This window comes from Peromyscus californicus, unplaced genomic scaffold, assembly GCF_007827085.1.
Source record: "Peromyscus californicus insignis strain IS unplaced genomic scaffold, ASM782708v3 Scaffold_4__1_contigs__length_199733344, whole genome shotgun sequence".
NCBI classification, from domain to species: domain Eukaryota; kingdom Metazoa; phylum Chordata; class Mammalia; order Rodentia; family Cricetidae; genus Peromyscus; species Peromyscus californicus.
Window position 1 is genome coordinate 172,224,040 of NW_026294562.1, and position 21,361 is coordinate 172,245,400.

The 21,361-nt window shown below is 53.0% G+C and overlaps 1 protein-coding gene across 2 annotated transcripts in view; it reads right to left on the bottom strand.

The window, feature by feature from the left end:
* The window catches only part of Pou2f2 (POU class 2 homeobox 2), a 90,228-nt gene that overhangs the window by 59,359 nt on the left and 9,508 nt on the right, over positions 1–21,361 (bottom strand). For both annotated transcript variants that reach the window (XM_052760609.1, XM_052760610.1), the window contains exon 2: positions 8,955–9,015. The gene's annotated coding sequence lies outside the window, so the exon portion shown is untranslated. The remainder of the gene's footprint in view (positions 1–8,954; positions 9,016–21,361) is intronic.

The following is a 21,361-nucleotide window of genomic DNA, read 5'->3' on the forward strand; positions in this document are numbered from 1 at the left end:
AACTCACTGCACTCCCAATGCTGCAGGCTGGATGGGGGTGGGGTGGGGGCATCTGCCTAGGCCAGGCCCTGCCCATTGGTTTCTAGGGCTGCGTCTACGGGGTGAACCCCACTTCAACTTCATAACCCTGGTCCTGGTGCAATCGAGCTCCCCCAAAGCCTGGCCCCACATGTATCATCCTCTTCCGCTACCCTTCCTAAAGACTTCCTTCTGACTTAGGGGTACCCCCACACCAACTCTGATGAGCTCAGGGCCCTGGACAGACCCCCGTTCCCCTCCCCCATACCTGGCCCCTTGCTTCCTCATGGAGCCATTTGGCTGATGGTCAGAACTGTCCGTCAAGGGGGCTCTGAGCCCCTGAGGACTCAGATGGGAGGAGGGAGGGGGAGAGGTCGAGGGTCAGGCCACGTCCCCTCAGCTCATCTCTTTCCCCTCCCCCTTCCTAACAAAGGGAACAGCAGACCATCTCTAGGTGGGGGGGTGTGCTGCCTGGTAGTCAGAGGGAAGCCAGGGAGGGCTGTGGACGGCCATGGGCAGGAGGCAGGGTGAGGGCTGCCGGCCCCTCCTCTGCCCGCCCCCTCGGGTCAAGGCTAAGGTGATCCCTCAACCTCTCTAGGCTGGGAGGGGAGGAGGGTCTTGAAGACAAAGGGCAGCAGCCCGGGGAGTTGGGGGCTGGCAGGGACGCACCTGGGACCCACAGTCCTGGCTGAGGGGCGGCAGCAAGCACCCGCTGGCCCTAGCTTTCCCCTCCTGGTGGCCCTGCCTCCCATCTGTACCGATCCCTCTGGATCTCAGAGCTGAGGCAGGATTTGGTTGAGGTTAAGGGGGAAACTGAGGCCCAAAGAAGGGAAAGAGGATCATAGGGAGAATGTAGGGTGCAGGCGTAGCCCTAGGGTTTCTAGCCCTGCTCTTGATCCCCCACTTCTCAACCTAGCAAGGGGGACACCTTCTCTCCTAGCCCTTTCTCTTCCGGGTCAGGGCTGGGCCTTGAAGAGGGCGGGTAATAGAAGAATGTGGGGAGAGAGAAGGGGAGACTGAGGAAGGAGCTGGAGAGGTTGAGCCTTGTGTTTCAGACCAGCCAGGGAGGCCGAGGGACCAAACAACAGAAACCTCCAGCATGCTCTCTCCGGCACATGCTTGTGGTTAAGAGACTCAGGTGAAAAGGGGCAGGGCCTCCCCCGCCCCCACCCCACCCCTCCAGTACCTGGGAAGAGACCTTCAGAGAGGGTTTCCTCCTGATACTGTCACACAGCAAAGGTGACCCACAGTCTGGTCTGCCCTAAGAGGACATGCCTTGAGGCCTCCTATCTGCCCAGCCTGACTACAGCTGGCAAACAGGAGCCACGGCTGGCAGCCATCCTACCTATGGGGATAGAGAGCCATTGGGAAAGCGAAAAGAAATGCTCAAATTCTCGGATGAAGGCTGAGGGGCTCTTGGGGAGAAAGAGGGCCGCAACCAAAAGCAAGCGGGGGGACATGGCATACCTCTTTTTTTGGGGGGGGGTCAAATACATTTCCACAGCCTGCCTAGAAGGCCTTGTACCCAGGACTAAGGGGTCCCGGCTGCCCTCCCCCCAAGCCTCCCCTCCCTTCTCTCCCTCTCTTTCTCGCTGGCTATCGACCGACCAGGCTGTGACATGGTGGATCAATACAGCAGGGATATAAAGCCGGCTGGCTGCCCGCCTGCCTCTGCCTCTCTCCCTTGCTTCTCTCCCTTTTCTTTGCCGGAGCCGCACCCAGGCCCCCACCTGCGCACCCCTTACCCCTACCTCCGAGGGGCCAGCCTCCACCCCATACTCCCCAACTGCAGGAGAGTTTAGGGAGGCTGAGAGCTTGGAGAGCCAGGAGAGGGGGTGAGTATGAGGGTGGGCAGGGAAGCAGATGGGTGGGAGGGGGGGTGTCACACTCTCAGGTCAGGTGGCTGGGATAAACTGAGGAACAGTCCTTTTAGGAGGAAAGTGAGCACCCCCTCAGTTGGGAGCAGCTCAGAGAGATGGGGCCCTTTGAAGGTTTGTGAAGACGAGGGATGAAGCCCTTGAGAGGTGGGCAGGGTCCCTGGCTGGGTTGGGGGATGGGGAGATGCTTTCCTGAGCCTGTGGGGATAAGGGAAGGAAGTCCTGGGTCCTGGAGTTGGAAGGGTGAATGGACATCAGCAAAAGTGGGCACCCTGGGCAATCCTGTCGCCTACCCACACAACCACAGCTATCTCATTCTGTGGGTCCCCGTGGGTTTAAACCACCTTACCTTACCCCTGGGCCTGGGCTAAATGTGTTGGGGTGGGGGTGGGTTCTCTTAGGGTGTCAGACAGGAGGTTCCAGCCAAAGGGCTATTGAGTCCAAATTGCCTCCATACATGTAAGGTCCTTAAGCAGTGCTGGCAGGGGCGGGGGCGTGGGGGTGGGGGTGGGACTCCAAAATTGTCTCCTGACTGCCCTGACCCTAGAGTTATGCCTGTGTGTGACTGTGAGACTGTGGGGTTTGTCCTGGAGACACTAGGGGTTGTGAATATACATCCATGGTGTCTCCCTGACACTGAGTGTCCTCAAACGCCCGTGCGGCCCCTGGAAGATGTGGATGAATCCCAAGAAGATACCCTCCATCCCGAGGAAGGGTGGTGGTTATGTGCTCCTATGTTCTCTAGTAAGTTAGCATGTGGTGACGAGTCCCAAGTCCCCGAGGGAGTGCGCCTCTATGTGTCCCTGTGTCTGTGTCAGTGGGTAGCTGTCCCTGTGCTTCACAGCCTGTACAGTCCTCTCTCTGTGTGGGGAAGGTTCTGGATGAACAACAGAGACTCCGTGGGTTCTCTGTGTGTCTACCTGGTCCAGATGACCCTGTGGGTTGATAGCCAAGTGAGTTCCCATGAGTGGGATGGAGGTTCTGGGTGTGTCCCTGTGCGTGTGTGTGTCATGGTGACACATGACAGGGGTTGAGGTCACATCTTCAAATCTGGGGGAAGGGGTGAAGCAGCAGAGGCACTGACTGCCTCATGAGGTTTATCGCTACATCATCTCTACAGAGTCTAAGGGGCCCTCCTGCCCTCTTTCTCTCCCTTCCAGAGGCCCCAGACCCCTGTCAGCATGGGCTCAGGCTCCCTCCCTTCCTTCTCCCACCTTGGGCGGGGTGCCCCCTCTGTTCCTCAGCACCCTCTGCTTTGGTGGACACTACCTCAACTCCACCAAGCGACCTCCGTCCCTCCCAACCCCCCCCAGCGCCACCCGCTCCCCCCGCCCTCCCCCCACCACAAGTCCAGTCCAACCCAGACAAAAGCAATTACTCCTGAGGTAGGATGTGAGTGTGGGTGTTAGAAACAGAAAAAAAAAAATAGTGGGGGGGAAGGGAAGGGGAGGGAGACACACACACAGAGGCAGGGATGGTCAGCTAGAGTCCTGGAGAGACGGGGATGAAGGAAAAGATGGACAGAGGGAGAGAGAGAGAAAGAAGGACACCCAGAGCTATGCACGGGCGGAAACCGAGGGGCCGGGATGGACAGAGACACACTATCCAGGAGACAGAGGGAAAAGCCACGGAAGGCCAAGTGGAGAGACCACGGCAGAGAGACACAGAGAAAGAGACACAGAGACGAGAGAAAGAAAACAGTGCTGCTCAGGGGGAGGACGGCACGGAGGAGGAACCAGATAAGGATATGGAGAGTCCCAGCCGGGGGCAGCTAGAAAACACCGAGAGGGAGAAGCACAAAGAGGAGGAATGAGATCAGGCAGACACAGATGAAAGACAGACATGCAGACAGAGGTAGAGAGTAGCCGGGAGTGATGTAGTGAGGACCCCAAGTCGGCCAAGACAGTAAGCACTAAAGGGGGGGGAGCAAGTTCAAAGCCTTCTCCCTGCCACACACACACACACACACACACACACACACACACACACACACACACACACTCACACTCACACTCAGCTTTCTCGCCAACCCCTTGGCCAGAAGTCAAGTGTCACCAAGTCCTCCTCGTAGTCCTTGGTCCCCCAGAGCCAGAGTGAGGAGGGGGCAGGATGGACAGCGGGTCTCAGGAATCGGCAAAGACAGCTGGGAGCAGCCCGCCCTCCCTACCAACACACCCGCCAGCTCGGGTCACCCTCCACGTGCCTACACCACATCACTGGCCCTCTACCAGACACAGACGCCCAGTGAGGACACCCAGAGCCTCGCATGAGGCGCTTCCTTCCTGCCTCACAACTGTGCCCTCCTTCTCTGGTGCCCTTGGAGGCCCCATCTTTCCTCTTTGATAATGATCAAGCCGGTGGCCTTGTCCCACCTACAGGGTGTCTTCATGGACTCTGGCTTGGGGGAGAACTTCCTGCCTTCCCTACCTGTCTCCACTGTGCTGTTCCTGCCCCCCATTTCCACCGCCTCCCTTCTCTTGCTCTTCTCCAGAGCTCCCTGTATTTCTCCAATGTCAGATGATGACCCCTCTGAACCCCCTCTTGGCCACGTGCCAACTCTCCCAGCCCCACAAAGAAAGCTGTAGTTAGGGGCAAAGGAAGCCACCTCCATTCTTTGTTTTTCTTCAGTGTCTTTTTCCTTCTCCCTGTCCTTACCCCGACCCCTGCCAGGCCCCACGCCTCCATTTGGCTGTCTCTGAGGCCCGAAGCTAAACTCTATTCATACACCTCCAGGCTCAGAGGAAGAGGATGTACAGAAGAAGGGATGGAGGGCAGACAGACATTCAGAGGGAGTCTGACTGAGAAGGATGAAGAGTGCCCGTTGGGAGCACGGAGAGAAGCGGAGGCGGAGGGAGGGGAGGACAGAAGGCCAGGGGTGGAGACCTGTGGGGCTGGACACTGGCACTCAGTGGGATTCCCAACAGGCCTCGAACAAGCTCCCAGGGTTACTTCCGAGCCTTGCCTCTGCTGTGGATCAGGGCTCTGAACTCACAGCCTGCCTTCACTTGCTGTGGGACTGTCCAGGATTCCAGGAACTCATTGATCCTAGCCTGCTAAAAGAGGTGAGCTTTCTATTTTTCACCTCTCCCACATCTGTAAGCCCCACCCTGTGCGTTAAGAGACACTCCCAAATTATAACGGTTTCCACCTGCCTGGAAACACCAACCACAAAGGCATCAAAGCCATCACTTGCTACCTCCTAGAAACCCCCGTCCTCAAATCTGGACTTCACATCCAGTAACGAACGCTGCCCACTCACACTGTGTTCGGTACACTGCCAGCTACGGAGCTGTCCCATCCCCCAAACCAAGAGAGGTGTCCCACCACTGACGCCCTGTCTCCGGCCCCGCCCTAAGCCACAAGGTCACAGCACACACCCTACGCTAAAGTCAAGGCCCACCCCACCCCCAAACCGCCGCAGCTGCAGCTCAAAAGGAGGCTGACTGGACCTGGGGATCTGGAAAAATGGTCGGCCCACTTGCTGGTTCACTGTCTGGTTCACTGTCTTATCTACACCGGCTGCTACCCCACTAATACCTGCGGGAGACATCCCCACCCAGTCACCAAGACTGTCTCACACAGTCCTGGGTTCTTCCAAGGTACTGATCAGACCCAGCAATTCAAGCCTTGCCCCCCATGACAACTGAGCTCCGGCTCCTCAGATCTTCAAGGCTCCTGCAGGGGAGTGTCAGAATCTCAGGGCACGACCCTGAGTCTATGCTCATCGCCTCTGTGACCCTGCATCACCTTCACGTTGGGGCACTCTACACTTTCGTGTATGGATGGGGGGGGTAGAAGAGAGGGTGGTGATTCAGCCCTAATCCTGCCTTGGCTTTCAGAGGGTATCAGCCCCAGGGGACTGTAAGGCCACTCCAGCGTTCACTTGTCCAAGCCTGTCACCGTTAACCACTTCCCTCCCACTAGAGCTAAACTTACTTTGGCTTCTCTTAGCCCTTCAAGAACCAACATCCCAGAGGCCCTGGGTGGATCATCTAACCCCTCTCTCTCCTCTGACTCAACACCCTGCAGCCCCAGACTCAAGTTGATAAAGCTTGTGCCTGACTCTTCCCCAGTCCAGGGACCCCTCTGAGCCCTCAGACATCCCCCTACTTCTCAGTTTGTCCAGGCCTAGTATGTGAGAAATTCCCTGGTGGGGCAGGGGTGCTGCAGTAATAAATGGATGGATATGGATTTGGTTGTGTGTGTGTTTGCTCCTTTATTTATTCATTCAACGAATACTTTCTGAGCACTGACACTGTACCAGGGACGTACTGCAGACATATAGACGAGTAGAGGAGTCTCCTCCCTGTGAGGTTTATGGGGAGACATGAAAGCCAAGTGCCAAGGAGGGCGGGGGTGTGTGTGAAGCAGTCCGGGGGTGGGGTGGGGGCTGCCCCAGGCAGTGCTTTAGATAGAAGGCAGGGAGGGAGAGTGGGGAGTAAGCCTAAGAAAGAAAGGACTGGAAATGGAAGAACTTTTGGCTAGGGCAGCTGAAGCCCCCAGAGGCCTGGGGAGTCTCAGTCATCCTGGGACTCCAGCTCTTACAGGAAGCACTGAGGAGACCCTGGGACATATTTGGAGAGCTACCTGTCTTCCAAGTAGAGCTAAAAGGAGAGTGAGGGTGGATTCTTTGCTCATTGCCGCTGCTTTCTGAGGAGCTGCAGAATGGGGGTGGAGGTCGACGTTGCCCTTGAACCACTCAGGTACTGTGGCCGCAGCCTTCAAAGCCAGTTTGCAAGAAACCCCAATGGCCAAACACCTCTCCACTGTATGACTGCCCCTAGCTTTACCCAGCGAACCCCTTCCACATAAGTTCAGCACAGCTGTTGTTAAATCCGACTCTGTGCTCCCGTATGAAATTCACTCCCAGAGCGCAGAGATCTCCAGGGTTTCCAGCATCATGGTGGGACTGAGTGAGGTAGAGATTCAGGCAGGTCTGAGTTCGAATTCTGCCTCTGCCAACGATAAGCTGAGTGACTATGAACAACAGAGAACTACTTCAAAGGAAACATAATTAAAGCCCTCTGTTTACTTTAACACAGCTCCTAGAAGTCTCAAAGCCAGCCTCTAATGCCCACTGACAGTAGCCTGGTAGCGCCTCCCTTCGACACCCAGGGCATCCGAGGATGCAAAAACCACCGGAAAGATGTAATATGACTCCTTGAAGAGGCTGGGCATGTGGCTTGTGCTTGTAATCTTAGTAGAAACCTGAGGCAGGAGGATTCAGAGTTGAGGTCAGCCTGGGCTACAGAGGGAGGAGGAAGTGATAGATGGGCAAATGGATAGACAGACAGATGACAGACAGAGAGGCAGTTGGGACCCTGTAACGAAGGTACCCACACAGTTACCAGCTAAAACAAGAGCTCATGAATGAACTTTGTGGGGGTGTGAATATCCTGAGTTACACCTTGCGGTGGGTGTGAATATCTCTGATTCACTGAACAACTGGGTACACACAGGTGTTTTCCTGGGTCCCAGTCTGTTACTACTGTAAAACTACACATTTATGAGCCTGACACGTGGTTTGGACCTCAAAGAAATTTCTAAAGATTTTACTTTAGTTGTCGGCATTTAAAAACTGGGAGATGCCCCATAAAAAATTGTCTTTCTTCCTTTTTTTCCCCCCTCTCATTTTTCTCTTTGAGACAGGGTCTCAGGTTGCCCAGGCTGGCCTCAAACTCACCATGTAACCAAGGATGACCTCGAACTTCTGATTGTTCTGCCTCTGCCTCTGAGTGCCAGGATGACAGGCTCACCTATTTCACGCAGCACTGAGGACGGAACCCAGGGCTTGGCGCATGCTGAGTGAGCAGAGCTCTGTATTAATCGAGCTGCAACCCCACTCCTTCTGTTTCTGCTGCAAACTCTCAACCGAGAGACTCAGAGCTGTCTGTCTGTGATTAAGAAGCCATCCATCCCCCACTGCCCAGTCCACCGTGATCCCTGCCACACCAGATGATTGGCAAACAGGGGCTACAGGGCTCCTCAGCTTCCCAAAGTGCACCTGTGATTTAGGGACAGCAGGGGACCAGGAGGCCTGTAAGGGTGAGAGGTGGTTCTCTGGGATCCCGAGGCCTGTGGGTTCGGCTGCTCTAGTTAAAACAAGACGGTAGTATGAGGGCGTCCCACTTCACAGACCTCACTTTGCACCCTCCCCTGCCATTCACTGCCAGGAGAAGGGACGGGGGTGGGGGATGTTAAACTGGGTAGAGCCAACAGCAGGGCAATGTCCCACCTGTGGTTCCCACAGCACTGAACCCCCAGGGAGTCCAGGCTTCATTCTGGGAGCCTTGCTGGGCTCCGAGAATCCCAGAATCCCGATTTGTTCAGGGGGTGGGGGTCTTCCAGCTGTGTCCGCAGCTCCCGCTGCCTGCCTGGGTCTCCATGCTTTGGAGAGGTGGCTTCTCTCATCCTCACACCTCACCTCATCATGGTGGGGGTTGGGAATCCCCCTCCTTTGATGGAGAGGGAAACTGAGCCACACCTGCGATCATACACTTTGTCTGTCTTCTACCTTCTTCTGTCCTCAAGGTACTGCTGAAGGTGGGCGGGCTCTGTTATCCTCATTTTAAAATGTTAAAATTACACGTACTTGTTGATTTGTATGTGTCTGGCAGGGGTGGTGCATGTGCTATGATTTGTGTGCGGAGGTCAGAGGGTGACCTGTGGGAGTCCAGCTCTCTCCTTCCATGTGGGTTTGGAGATCCACTCGGGTCCGTCAGGCTTGGTGGCAAGCACTTTACCCACTGAACCATCTTGCCGGCCCCGTTTTCAATGACAGATGACGGCATGGCAGCCTCAACTTCCTCAAATCCCTTGTAACCACGTACACCTGCCCCAAAGATGCAAACTAAGCCACCACAGTCCACTGTCACCAACACTCAGAAACACTTGTTTGGCCAGTAAACCACAGAACACACAGAGGAAACAAAAATGCCTGACGGAACGTAACCTCTGGGAAGCAGAAACAGCAAGGTGGCTTCGGAGGGGAGGCCAGGGACAAGGACTCAGGAAAGCAAGAAGCGTAGAAATACGCAACTCGCAAGTCCCAGCTCTTACCTCTTGGGCAGACGCAGCACAGCTAATACATTCAGGCCACCAACCCGGTCCAGCCGAGAACCTGGAGGGAGAGAGGACAGAGTGAACATCCCTGGGCAGTAGGTCTGGGCCTCATGTAGGATGAGGCTCCCGCTCCAGTAGAGGCGCCCTCCTCCTGACTCCCCATCAACAATCTACACACCACGGGGACAAGTACTTGGGACTCAGGTCCTACTGAGTTGCTCTCAGTGACCACATCTGGCCTCCAAGACTCAACGTTCCCATCCTGTAACGGGCATACTGATGCCTACCCTTGTTGAAAACCTGTTTTTCCATCAGATGAGAAGCTTTTTGCTGTTGTTTTGGTTTTAACTTTTATGTATGTATTTTGTGTGTCCGTGCATACGCATGCACAGGACACATGTCAAAGGACACATAGCACAAACCAAAGGATGACTTCCAGGAATTATTTTTCTCCTTCTACCCGGTGGAGCCTGGAGCCCGAACTCAAGCCATGAGGCTTGGCGGCAAGTGCTTCTACCCACTGAACCATGTCTCTCCACCCCTTGTTTTGATTTTGAGACGGGATCTCACTATGCATCTCCACCTGGCCTGAAACTTGCCTTGTAGACCAGGCTGGCCTAACTCACAGGGATCTGTCTGTCTCTGCCTCCCCAGTGCTGGGATTAAAGGTGTGGGCCACCACACCCAGCCCTATTAATTTTTTTTTTGAGACAATCTTTCTATGCTGCTATGTAGCCCGGGTTGGTCTCAAGCTCATGAGCCTTCTGAGCACTCACTAGGATTAGAGTGTGCCACCACACTCTGCCTCAGGAAGTTCCTGGAAGGACAGGGAACTTCACGTCAGCAATGTTAGCATTTGGCAGTGGACCCAGCAAATGTGAAGTATTTATAAGATCACAAATGGATGGTTGAGTGAATCGTAAATTGATGGATGGATAAATTAATTAATTAGCAAACTGTATCTTAAAGGACTGCTGGCAAGATCTGGTGAGAAATAAATTAGAAAGGGTTGATCATTATGAAGTGCCTATAAGTGGTACGGACATGAAAATATAAGTTATGAGGTTGTGGTATTTCTGACTTGGGCATTTGTGTATTCAATTATTCATTTATGCAACAAATATTTCCATTCCTTTCTTTCCCTTTCTTCCTTTTCTTCCTTCTTTCTTCTTACCTCTCTTAGAGACAGGACCTCATACGTAGCCCAGGCTGGCCTGGTACTCACTATGTAGTCCACACTGACCTCAAACTCACGATCCTCCTGCCTCAGCCTCATCAGTGCTGGGATTACAGGCTTGTGCCACCATGTTTGACAAAACACTGAGGTTTTCTAAAGAGCCTCTGACCCAAGTGTGGGAGTCAAGGCAAGGATTAGACCAGATGTCTGTCCTGCCTTCCTGGTACTCACAGGCAAGTTGGGAAGACAAGACAGAGAGCCGCCACCAATGTGCTGTGGTAGGCAGACGGTGCAAGGGAAGGGAGAGGGAGGGAGGTCAGCCAAGTCAAATCTGGAAGGTGAATGAACTGTGGTCCAAGTTGGCAGGCTGTCCCCAAAGGAAACTGGCTTCTAAGCCTCCTCACAGTCCTACAAGGTGTAAGACAGAGGCTCCATCTTCTGCACTCTCCAGGTAGGACACCAGGGGTCACGACATAAAGCCTACAATGAGAGCAGATGTGGGTACAGAGCTTGGGTCTCCCTGCCTGCGACTGAAACCTGGTTTCCTGCCTCCTGGAGATGCAGGCTTCTTGGGAAAGCTGCCCAAGCCCATGTAAAGATCATTCTGGCCCCCTTCTGTGGGCATTTAGGGAAGGGGTTGGGGCTGTGGGATGCCAGCTTTCCACAGGTGACAGGATTTCTGGGAGGCTTCTCTTCAGTCAGATACAAAAAAGTATACAGTGAGCTGTGATGAGAGGTGGAGGCTAGCTGGGCATGGCAGCTCCCACGTTAGCAAGTGGAAGCCTGAGGCAAGAGGATCATGAGTTCAAGACCAACTTGGCTACATAGCAAGACTCTGTCTCAAGAAACAAGGTGGACAGTTCCTAAGGAATGACACCCAAGACCTCCACAACAACCACTCCCCACATGCACACACACAGACATACACACACACACAGACACACACACACACATGCACACACGCACCCATCCAAGATCCACGCATACGCATACACATTGTTGTGTAACAGTTTCCTCTGAGACAGAAACATTGTATCCCACAAGGAAGCTCCTTAAGCAGGAAGGTAAACAACTCAAAATAGCTTCAGGAAGTTCCTGAAACCAACCAGATTCAGGAGGCCCCTTCCTGCCAGAGTAATCAACAAAAGCTGAGAGTCCCTCAAAAAAGGGAAGCCAAGCTGCCAAGACTAAGACCAGACCAACTGAGGCACCTGGGAAAGACACCCTTCAGCCTGTGGCGCTGCCTGCAGGTGGCACATCCATCCCCACACATTACACATGTACACACATGACATTGTATGATTATGCAAGTGCGCGTGCGCACCCACGTACATGCACACACACACACACACACAGGGCATTGTATGATCACACACTTACTCCAAGAACATCTGGGCATAGTGGCTTATGCCTGCAATCCTAGCATTTGGGAACCCAAGAACGGAGATTTGGTCTCAAGTTTGAAGCCAGCCTGGGGTATATAGAGAGCTCTAGGTTAACCTGGCTACAGAGTGAAACTCTGTCTCCAAAACACAAACAAATCCCACCACTCAGGAGGCAGAGGTAGGCGGGTCTCTGTGAGTTCGAGGCCAGCCTGGTCTACAGAGTGAGTTCCAGGACAGCCAGGGCTACACAGAGAAACCCTGTCTGGAAAAACTAAACACAAACAAACAAGAATAACAGCGAGTCAGACACAAGGTCAGTTAGCCAAGCCCGGGGGTGCACTCAAGAAGGGAGGTGGGACTGCAGGAGGGGCAGTGGGGCAAGACTAGCCACGGACTTTCATGGACGACTTTCCTACGTCAAGGCAGACGGGCAGGTACAGATGGGCGACTGAGGCCCAGGATCAGACAAGGATTTGGGAAATTTGGGGCAGCATGGTGCTCAGAGGAGAGAGAAAAAGACAGGGATGGAGAGGAGAGAGAGACGGGGAGAGAAAAACAGAAGAAAACTGACCACGCAAAGAAAACAGGGAAAAGTCCCAAACAGGAAAGAAAAGAGGGGTTAAGGAGCTGAGGTCCTCCCAAGCTCCCCATTTCCTCTTTTCTTCCTGGGTGTCTGGCTGGGCCTCCATCCTCGGGGGCAGAGGGAGATGAGGACCCTGGTCCCTGGCGGGAGGGAGGGATGGGGTAGTGCCCCCTTGGGGGTTGTCCCCCCCCCCACCTCATGCACCCCTCCCCACCTCAGGGCTAATCAGTGGCTGTCATCTCCACGGTGAGGTCTTGGTTAAGGAGATTTAGGGCTGGGATCAATAGGAAATTTAAAAATCGATGCAGCGCGCAGGGCAAAATCGATGGCGTTTAATCGCCTTGCCGATTCCCAGTCAAAACAATTAGCCGCGCTGAGTGTTGAACACGGTGGCGACACGGCATTAACCGTCAATATTGGTGTAAGTGATGGCGGGCGGGAGGGGAATCCCCAGTCTCAGAGGAGCCCCCCTCAGTCAGACAGTGCCTTAGGGCTGGGGTCTTCCCCCAAGGCAGCTCGCAGGGCCTCTGTGTGTTTCTCAGCCCTCTGCTACCTTTGCCCACACAGTGCCCATGGGTAGCACCACCATGGCAGGCCTGCATCCAACACTGTTATCCCACTTTCCAGGCTCAGAACTCCCACGTCTCCCCTGCAGAGGGGAGAGAGTCCCTTTCCAAGCAGATATCTGCAGGCAGAGTCCAGTGGGCAGAGTGCTACCTTCCGGTAGTGCCTGAAGCCTGGCAACCCCCTCTTGTACATCTGGCATTGTGAGAAACAGAGCTGGCAGTCACCAGGCACAGGAAGAGACAGCGCCAGGACTTGAACCTTGTTCCCTGAGGTCAGGATTGGGTCCCAGTTCTCCTAGTCAGTATCTACACTGCTTGGCTGTATCCTGGAGTTATCTACCCACCCACATGCCATCCGATGAGCTGTCCGAGGGCAAGGTGAGGTCAGGCTACTCTGGGGATCCCCAGCAGCACCCAGAATAGGATATGGTTGCACAATGGGTCTTCAGGACAGTTCTATGATGATGGTGTTACTTGTCCCCACTGAGACAGCCTGCCCATATACCCCTCCACTGAGGGAGAGAGCAGCACAAACGTGAATATGAATGACGCCAGCAGTGCAGTGAGTACTTCCTAGTTCAGCCCATATACCAAACATTTCTAGATGTTCTGCAAGCGAGGTCGCAGATTCCTCTCAACTCTTGGGTTCACTGCAAACACACGGCTGAAGACATGGAGGCTCAGAAAGGTTAAGGCCAATTCTCCAAGGTCACACAGCTGAGAGCAGGCAGCGGTGACCGCCTGGCCATAGGACATAGTGCAAACAAGTTCCCCGACTGCAAGAAGTATGTGGGACAGGCAGCAGGCACCTAGAAAGGCAGTCAAAAGCGGCTCAGGCAGGGCTGGGGCTCCCAGTTTGGGGATTCTGTGATGGTTGCTTCTGCAGCCAGCTGCTCCCAGCCCCGGAAGAGCAAGAGGGAACACGTGGACAGGGGAGGAGGCCCGTGAGAGGAGCGGGGGATTGATCTGACAAGGTCCTAATCAAATGGTCAATATCACTGACCTGACCACTTAACCTATTGATAAGCTGGCAAGGATGGAGCAGGCGGTGAGTGGGCTCAAGGAACGAGGCAGCAAACAGGGTGGAGTGCTTGATGGGCAGAGCTCAGGTGTGCCCTGTGCCTGGGTCCCGGGGCCTGGGAGAGGGCAGTCTCCTCAAATGCCTTTTCTCTCCCCCCTCAAATGTCTCCTTCCTCTCCCCTAGGCGTATGCATTGGTGGACTTCCTCTAACCATGCTGTCTCCTTCAGGGCCTCGGCCTGAGGTGAAGCCAGGGACCGTGCCCACACCACCCTTACCTGCCCTCAACAATGCCTCCACTCTTCACACGCGTGAGAGGCTCTCTACGCTGGTCTCTGCACCCTCATCTGTTACCTGGGGACGATTATGATCGGGACATCTGTGAAAGAACTCAGATGTGTCGTGGCTGGGGGCTGACACAATGAACGATGTCACAGCAGCCACACAAAGGAACACAGTGGGGCTGGGGGAAATAAGCCTGAAATAAATTCACTGGCAAAGACGTGTCACTCATAATCCATTGTTGGAAAAAAATGCAACTTATACACCCAAGCATGAAGTATATAATCCCATTTTTACGAACACAGATACAACCGAAAAGAAGGAGGAGGGGGAGGAGGAAAAAAAGAAACGAAAAGGTCTGGAGCAGAGGTCAGAAAACTGAGTTTGGGTCCCAGACATCTACATTCCAATGAGTTTTGGGGATAAACTATGCAGAGAGAAGGAGACAAAGATGTTAATGATTTGGTGCTGGAGATGGAATCAAGGCCTTCATATACCCTAGGCAAGCACTCTACCACTGAGCCACACTCCCAGCCCCTCACTGGGGGATTCTAGGCAGGGGCTCTACCACTGAGCCACACCTCCAGCCCCTCACTGGGGGATTCTAGGCAGGGACTCTACCACTGAGCCACACCCCCAGCCCCTCACTGGAGGATTCTAGGCAGGGCCTCTACCACTGAGCCACACCCCCAGCCCCTCACTGGGGGATTCTAGGCAGGGGCTCTACCACTGAGCCACACCCCAGCCCCTCACTGGGGGATTCTAGGCAGGGGCTCTACTACTGAGCCACACCCCAGCCCCTCACTGGGGGATTCTAGGCAGGGGCTCTACTACTGAGCCACACCCCCAGCCCCTCACTGGGGGATTCTAGGCAGGGACTCTACCACTGAGCCACACCCCCAGCTCCTCACTGGGGGATTCTAGGCAGGGGCTCTACCACCAAGCCACACTTCTAGCCTTTGATTTTTTTTTTTTTTTAAATCTCGGTTTCATTTGCTCGGATTGAGTTGGAACTCTCCATCTTCCTGTCTCCACGTTCTGAGAGGTACAATTATAGCTGTGTACCATAACACTTGTAAAAAAAAATTGTTTTTTTTCTTTCTTTCATTAAACTAGACTACCATAGATATGCATCACAGCAGGCTAGTAACTGTTGGAAGTTGAGTTTGAACATACCATCAGCTGGTCTGCGGCCAAGGACTCAGGGAAAACACAGGAAGCACTACCTCTCTGCTCCCCACCCCAACCAGTCCTGTCCTTCTCTGCCAAACCCAGCAGAGTTCCAGAGCCTTCAAGAATGTGGGTGGGGTCCTATGTAGTGTATGCATCTTTAATCCCAGCACTCAGGAGGCAGGGGTGAGCAGATTTCTGTGGACATTCTGGGCTACAGAGCGTGTTTCAGGTCAGCCAGGACTACACAGTGAGGCACTGTCTCAAAAAAAAAAAAAAAGAATGTGGCTGAATCTGAACACTACTGAGAGGTTACCCTTTGCCTGTCAATAAGTGGGCAGGATAGGCCCAAGCTCAACTCAGCCCCACTTCCTTATCAGGAGACTGAGGGTTTACACCAGGGGAAACAGAGGGAAGAGACTCCCCCAGAGTTACTCGGCTGCTTATAAAAGAGCCAGAAGCAGAAACTGGTGCCCAGGCTCCTGCCGTCTCACGGCCAGGAGGAGAGAACTGTAAGAGTAAATGTCCACACAGACCATGAAGGCGCATGTGCTCTGCAGGATGCAAGACCCCTCGAGTTAAAACTAGCCCCAGCACACATGGCAGCACTGGTTTCTCATCCCAGCTCTTTCTTTTTAATTTTTTAGATTCATTTATTTTATTCTGTGTGTATGAATGTTTTGTCTTTATGTATGTATGTATGTGTACCACACGCATGCCTGGTACCCACAGCAAACCGATCAAGGGTGTTGGAACCCCTGGAACTGGAGTTACAGGTGGTTGTGAGCTGCAGTGTTGGGGGTCTGGGAGCCAAACCTGGTTTTCTTCAAGAGTGGCAAGTATTTTAAACCACTGAGCCATCTCTTCAGCCCTTCACTTAGTCTTCTGAGATCAGATCTAGAACCTGAGATTTGCTGCTTTTTTTAAAAAAAATATTTTTTAAGGTTTATTTATTTATTATGTACACAGAAGAGGGCACCAGATCTCATTACAGATGGTTGTGAGCCACCATGTGGTTGCTGGGAATTGAACTCAGGACCTCTGGAAGAGCAGTCGGTGCTCTTAACCTCTGAGCCATCTCTCCAGCCCCTCATCCCAGCTCTTGAGGAGGAAGCAGGGGCATTAAAGTCATGGGGCTGGGGGAGATAGCTCAGTGGGGGAAGAACGGGAAGACTGGAACTTCAGTCCCCAACACTCAAGTAAGAAACTGGGCATGGCTGTGCGTGTCTGAAACCCCAGAGTTGGGGTCAAAGGCGGGCAGAAGTCACTAGTGGAATGTCAGCCAGTTCAGTAAGAGATCCTGTCTTTGGGGTTTTGTTTTGTTTTGTTGGCTTTTGTTTTTTCAAGACAGGGTTTCTCTGTGTAGCCCTGGCTGTCCTGGAACTCACTCGGTAGCCCAGGCTGGCCTTGAACTCACAGAGATTTGCCTGACTCTGCCTCCCGAGTGCTGGGATTAAAGGCGTGCCGCCACCACTGCCCGGCCCAGAGAGACCCTGTCTTCAAGGAATAAGGCAGAGAGTGAGAAACATAGGAACCTGGTATCTTCCTGTACCCTCTACATATGCATATGCAGACGCTTGTACACGCACGCACGCACACTCACACACACACACACAAAGAATTCCAGGCCAACCTGTGCTACAAGAGATTCTGCAGCTGCAGCAAAGACAACAAATAAAAACACATGATCTCTGACCCCCTTGCTGTGTGACCCAGAGCAAGTCACTTGGCCTCTCTGAAACCAGTTTGCTCAGACATAACGTAAGGATAATTAATAGTTGCCTCATAATGCTAGTGTGAGGAGTCACGAGGGTAATCTATGCTTGGAAGGGACTCAGCAGAGCATGGGCACAGAGACAGCAGCAAGTGGGTGGCAGAAAAGATGACCTGTCGGTGCCTCAGGTGAGTAGAAACCTGAGGACACTCAGGTGAGTAGGGACCTGAGCAGACGAGCAAATGCAATAGATGTAACTGGCTAAATATGCTCCTGTGTTCGTTCATTCATTCATTCATTCATTCATTCAATGAGCATTTCCTGAATCTAATTCTAGGCCAGACCTCTCTGGGTCTACGACCCAGACATAAATAACGAACATACCCAGTGGGTTGAGGAGAAGGATACCCAGCTAACCGAGGCTGGTCCCTCATCTCTGAGAGTTGCTGTCTCAACAACCCCTCAAGTAGCCCCCGGAGCATCTGCTAAAAAGTGTCTTAGGTCCGTCCCCTACCCCAGGTCTGACCTCTGTGCTACTTCAGGCATGCGTGCACGTGTTCACCTTTGCAATCCACAGGGCCAGCACCAGGCCTGACTCTCTAGGGATCCTCACATTTCTTCCTCCCTTTTCCTTTTTAATGAACAACAAAAACAAATAATACAGTTTCAGAGGCTGAGGGACGGCTCAGTAATTAGAGCACTGGCTGTTCTTCCAGAGGGCCCAGCTTGAATTCCCAGTACCCAGGTGGCAGCTAACAAGCATGTATAACTCCTGTTCCAGGGGTCCAATGTCTTCTTCTGGCCTCTAAGGGCACCTGATACACTTGGTGCACAGATACACATACAGGCAAAATATACACATAAAATAAAAATAAGTGAGTCTAAACCGGGTGGTGGTAGTGGTGGTGGTGGTGGTGGCGATGGCGGCGGTGGCAGTGCACTTTAATCCCAGCTCTCGGGAGGCAGAGGCAGGCAGATCTCTGTGAGTTCAAGGTCAGCCTGGTCTACACAGTGAGTTCCGGGACAGCCAGGGGTACATAGAGAGACCCTATCTCAAAAGAAAACCGGGCTGGGGCTGTTGCTTGGTAGAGTGCTTGCCTAACATACATGAAGCTCTGAAATGTCTCCCCAGAACCACCAATACCCAATATGGTGGCACGTGCCTGTAATCCCAGCACTTGGGAGGCAGGAAGCAAGAGTATCGGAAGTTCAAGGTTGATCTGAGGATGTGGTTCAGTTGGCTGAGTGCTTGCCCAGCATGCACAGGGTTCTGGGTTCGATCCCTAGCGCCACATAAAATGAGTGTGGTGGTGCACATTTGTAATGCTAGTACACAAGAGTTACAGGCGGGAGGGTCAAGTGTTCAAGGCCACTCCTTGGTTATTTAGAGAGTTTGAGGCAAGCCTGGGCTCCATGAGACCCTGTGTCAAAACAAAGCTTGACCACAGTCTGTGATTCCCCCCTCACTGAGGACTGGATAGAGAACATAGGGAGCACCTCAGTGATGAGGAGGGGGTGGACTCAGCATGCAGACTGGGAGCAGAGGTTACTCTGGGGTTAAGATGAATGGAGTAGGGGCTGGAGAGATGGCTCAGAGGTTAAGAGCACTGGCTGTTCTTCCAGAGGTCCTGAGTTCAATTCCCAGCAACCACATGGTGGCTCACAACCATCTACAATGAGATATGGTGCCCTCTTCTGTCCTGCAGGCTGAACATTCACTGTATACATGATAAATAAATAAAATCTTAAAAAAAAAAAAAAAAAAAAAAGATGAATGGAGTAAAGGAGATGGGGACACACAGGCCCCAGGTTGTCATTTTAATTCTGGCTACTTTGAGTCTCCAGCAGAGAGGAGGCAACAGGTTTGCCAAAGTCCCTCACAGCACCGAAAGGCGTGGTCCCCCCGAAAGTAAGCTCCCTTGCCCCCCCGTCTGGCATTCTCCGCCACCATGACAGTGGTCACACAGGACAGCCAGGCATGCATCGCCGCCGAGGCGTGCCGTGGACAAGACAAGGTCCCTGCCCTCTGAGCTGGTGGGGGGAGAGATACAGCAGAAAGGAAAGACGCGCGAGGACTATCGCAGAAAACAAGGCGGGTGGGGGCTGATGGCCAGTGATAACTTTCTTTGGGATGGTGTCATCTGAGGAGTCAGCTTTCTGGTTGAAGTTCACAAGTGCAGAGGCCCTGAGGCAGGAGGCGGGTTTAAAGGACAGCAAGAAAGTAAGTGGCTTGATCTTTGGGAGCTAACAGGAAAGATGTGAGACTGAAATGGGCAGATGGCTCTCCCAGGGCTTACGAGCCAAGGAAGATGGCTCTTCCATTTGTGTGGGAAAAGGGTCCTGTGTAGCCTAGGTTAGCCTTGAACTTGCTTTGTAGCCCAGGCTGGCCTTGCTTGATCCCTTGGATTCTACATTTTTTCTTTTCTTCTGGAGCTGAGGACCGAACCTAGGGCCTTGTGCTTGCTAGGCAAGCGCTCTACCACTGAGCTAAATCCCCAACCCCTGGATTCTACATTTTTAGTATTGATATTACAGTCATGTCCCACAATGCCTGGCTTTTCTTTTTTCTTCTTCCATTTTTTTTTTTGTTGTTGTTGTTGCTGTTGTATGTATACGCATGTGGTAGGTATGTGTCTACGGGTGTGCATATATGTACCAGTGTGTGTGAGTGCATGTGGAGGCCAGAAGTTGAGATTGGGTGTTTTCCTCAATCCCTCTCCACTTACTATTTTTTCTTTCTGATTATCTCGGGTAGGGGTACGACGTGTGTGTGTGTGTGTGTGTGTGTGTGTGTGTGTGTGTGTGTGTGTACACTCAAGTGCCAAAACATGCATGTGGACACCAGAGGACAACTTCCTGAAGTTGGAGTCAGGAACTGAACTCGGGTCATCAGGCTTGGCAGCAAGCACTTTACCCCTGAGCCGTCTTGCTGGCCCCCTCTGCCTCATATTTTGGGACAGGTCTCTCACTGAACCTGGAGCTTGCCAATTCAACTAGACTAGCTAGCTCCAGGGATCTGTCTGTCTCTGAGCCCCGAGATTGTAGGCATCTACCCCACGGTCAGCTTCTTATGTGGGGTCCGGGCATCTGAACTCAGGCCCTCACACTTGATACAACCAACACTTTACCAACCTAGCAATCTCCCTGGCCTGGGAGGAGCTTTTCTCTGTGTGAGGAAAAGACAGCTCCCCCTCACTGAGGGGTCCTTGCCTCTTTCCCTGATCCACATAGCACCACAGCCCCCCCAAACTCCTAGCAGGGCTTTATCAAGGCCCACCTTGCCAGAGCAGGGACCCCCACTGAAACAGGAAGGGGGTTGACTTATCTCAGACCTGACCACCAGAGAGGCCTCAGGAACCTATGAAGCAATAATGGTTGCTAGAGGGGATACCAACTCAACCTCCATCCGTGGCAAGTCTCCATTTGAGGGCAACGGTCACTGGGTCAACTCTTGCTGGTCACCAAAAGATGAGGCCTGGAGCAAGTAAAGGAATGAACACCACTCGCCTGAGAGGCCTTCACTGGGGATCCCTGCACAGACTGGGATGGAAGGAAGGTTTGAGGCTGAGAAACCACACTCACCGGATCTTCTTCCAGAGTGTCTCCATCCTACCTCTCCTTCTCACCAGGCTCTGAGCCAGCCCTGCAAGGCTCAGTCCCCAGATCATACAGTCTAGTACCTTCTGCAGCTGCCCAACAAACCCAGTGTAAGTCTGAATCCCTTTACGGCTGTGTGAAGCCTCCTCCACCTTCCTGTCCAATGACCTTGACCTTCCTGCAGTGGGCGGGACATTCCACACTTGTCTGCCACTCCACACCTGAACTTACCCACCTGTCCCCAGGGTGCCTCCCCATGAGGTGTCCTGCATCTCCTTCCATGGTGCTTGATGTGTTTCATGTATCTGGTCACAGTCCCCAAACCTGGACCACAGCTAGTAGACCCCATGATCTACCTAAGGACATCCCCAGAGGAGTTTCCTAGGGACAAATGTAGCACAGTGAAGTTGTCACATCTAAATCCTGAGGTGTTTATGCCTCTGTGTGTGTGTGTGTGTGTGTGTGTGTGTGTGTGTGTGTGCATCCATCCGTCCAACACTTAGCTTGAACAGCCTTTCCAGCATTTCTTAACCTGTGGGTCTCGACCCCTTTGTGGGTCAAATGACCCTTTCATGGGGGTTGCCTAAGACCATCAGAAAACATAGATATTTCCATTACAATTAATAACAGCAACATTACAGCTATGAAGTATCAATGAAAATAATTTTATGGTTGGGGGTCACCACAACATGAGGAACTGTATGAAAGGGTTTCAGCATTAGAGAGGCTGAGCACCACTACTCCAAGGTGTTACACCTGACCTTCTTCCGTGAGGTCCCCCACAGCTCTGGTTCCTCTTCTCCCCCAGATGCCTTCGTGGTTTATAGCTAACTATCCACTATGGTCCCATCAGGGCTGGTCTGTGGGCACAGGCGTGCTCTGTGGGCACAGGCGTGCTCTGGAAACTGGAT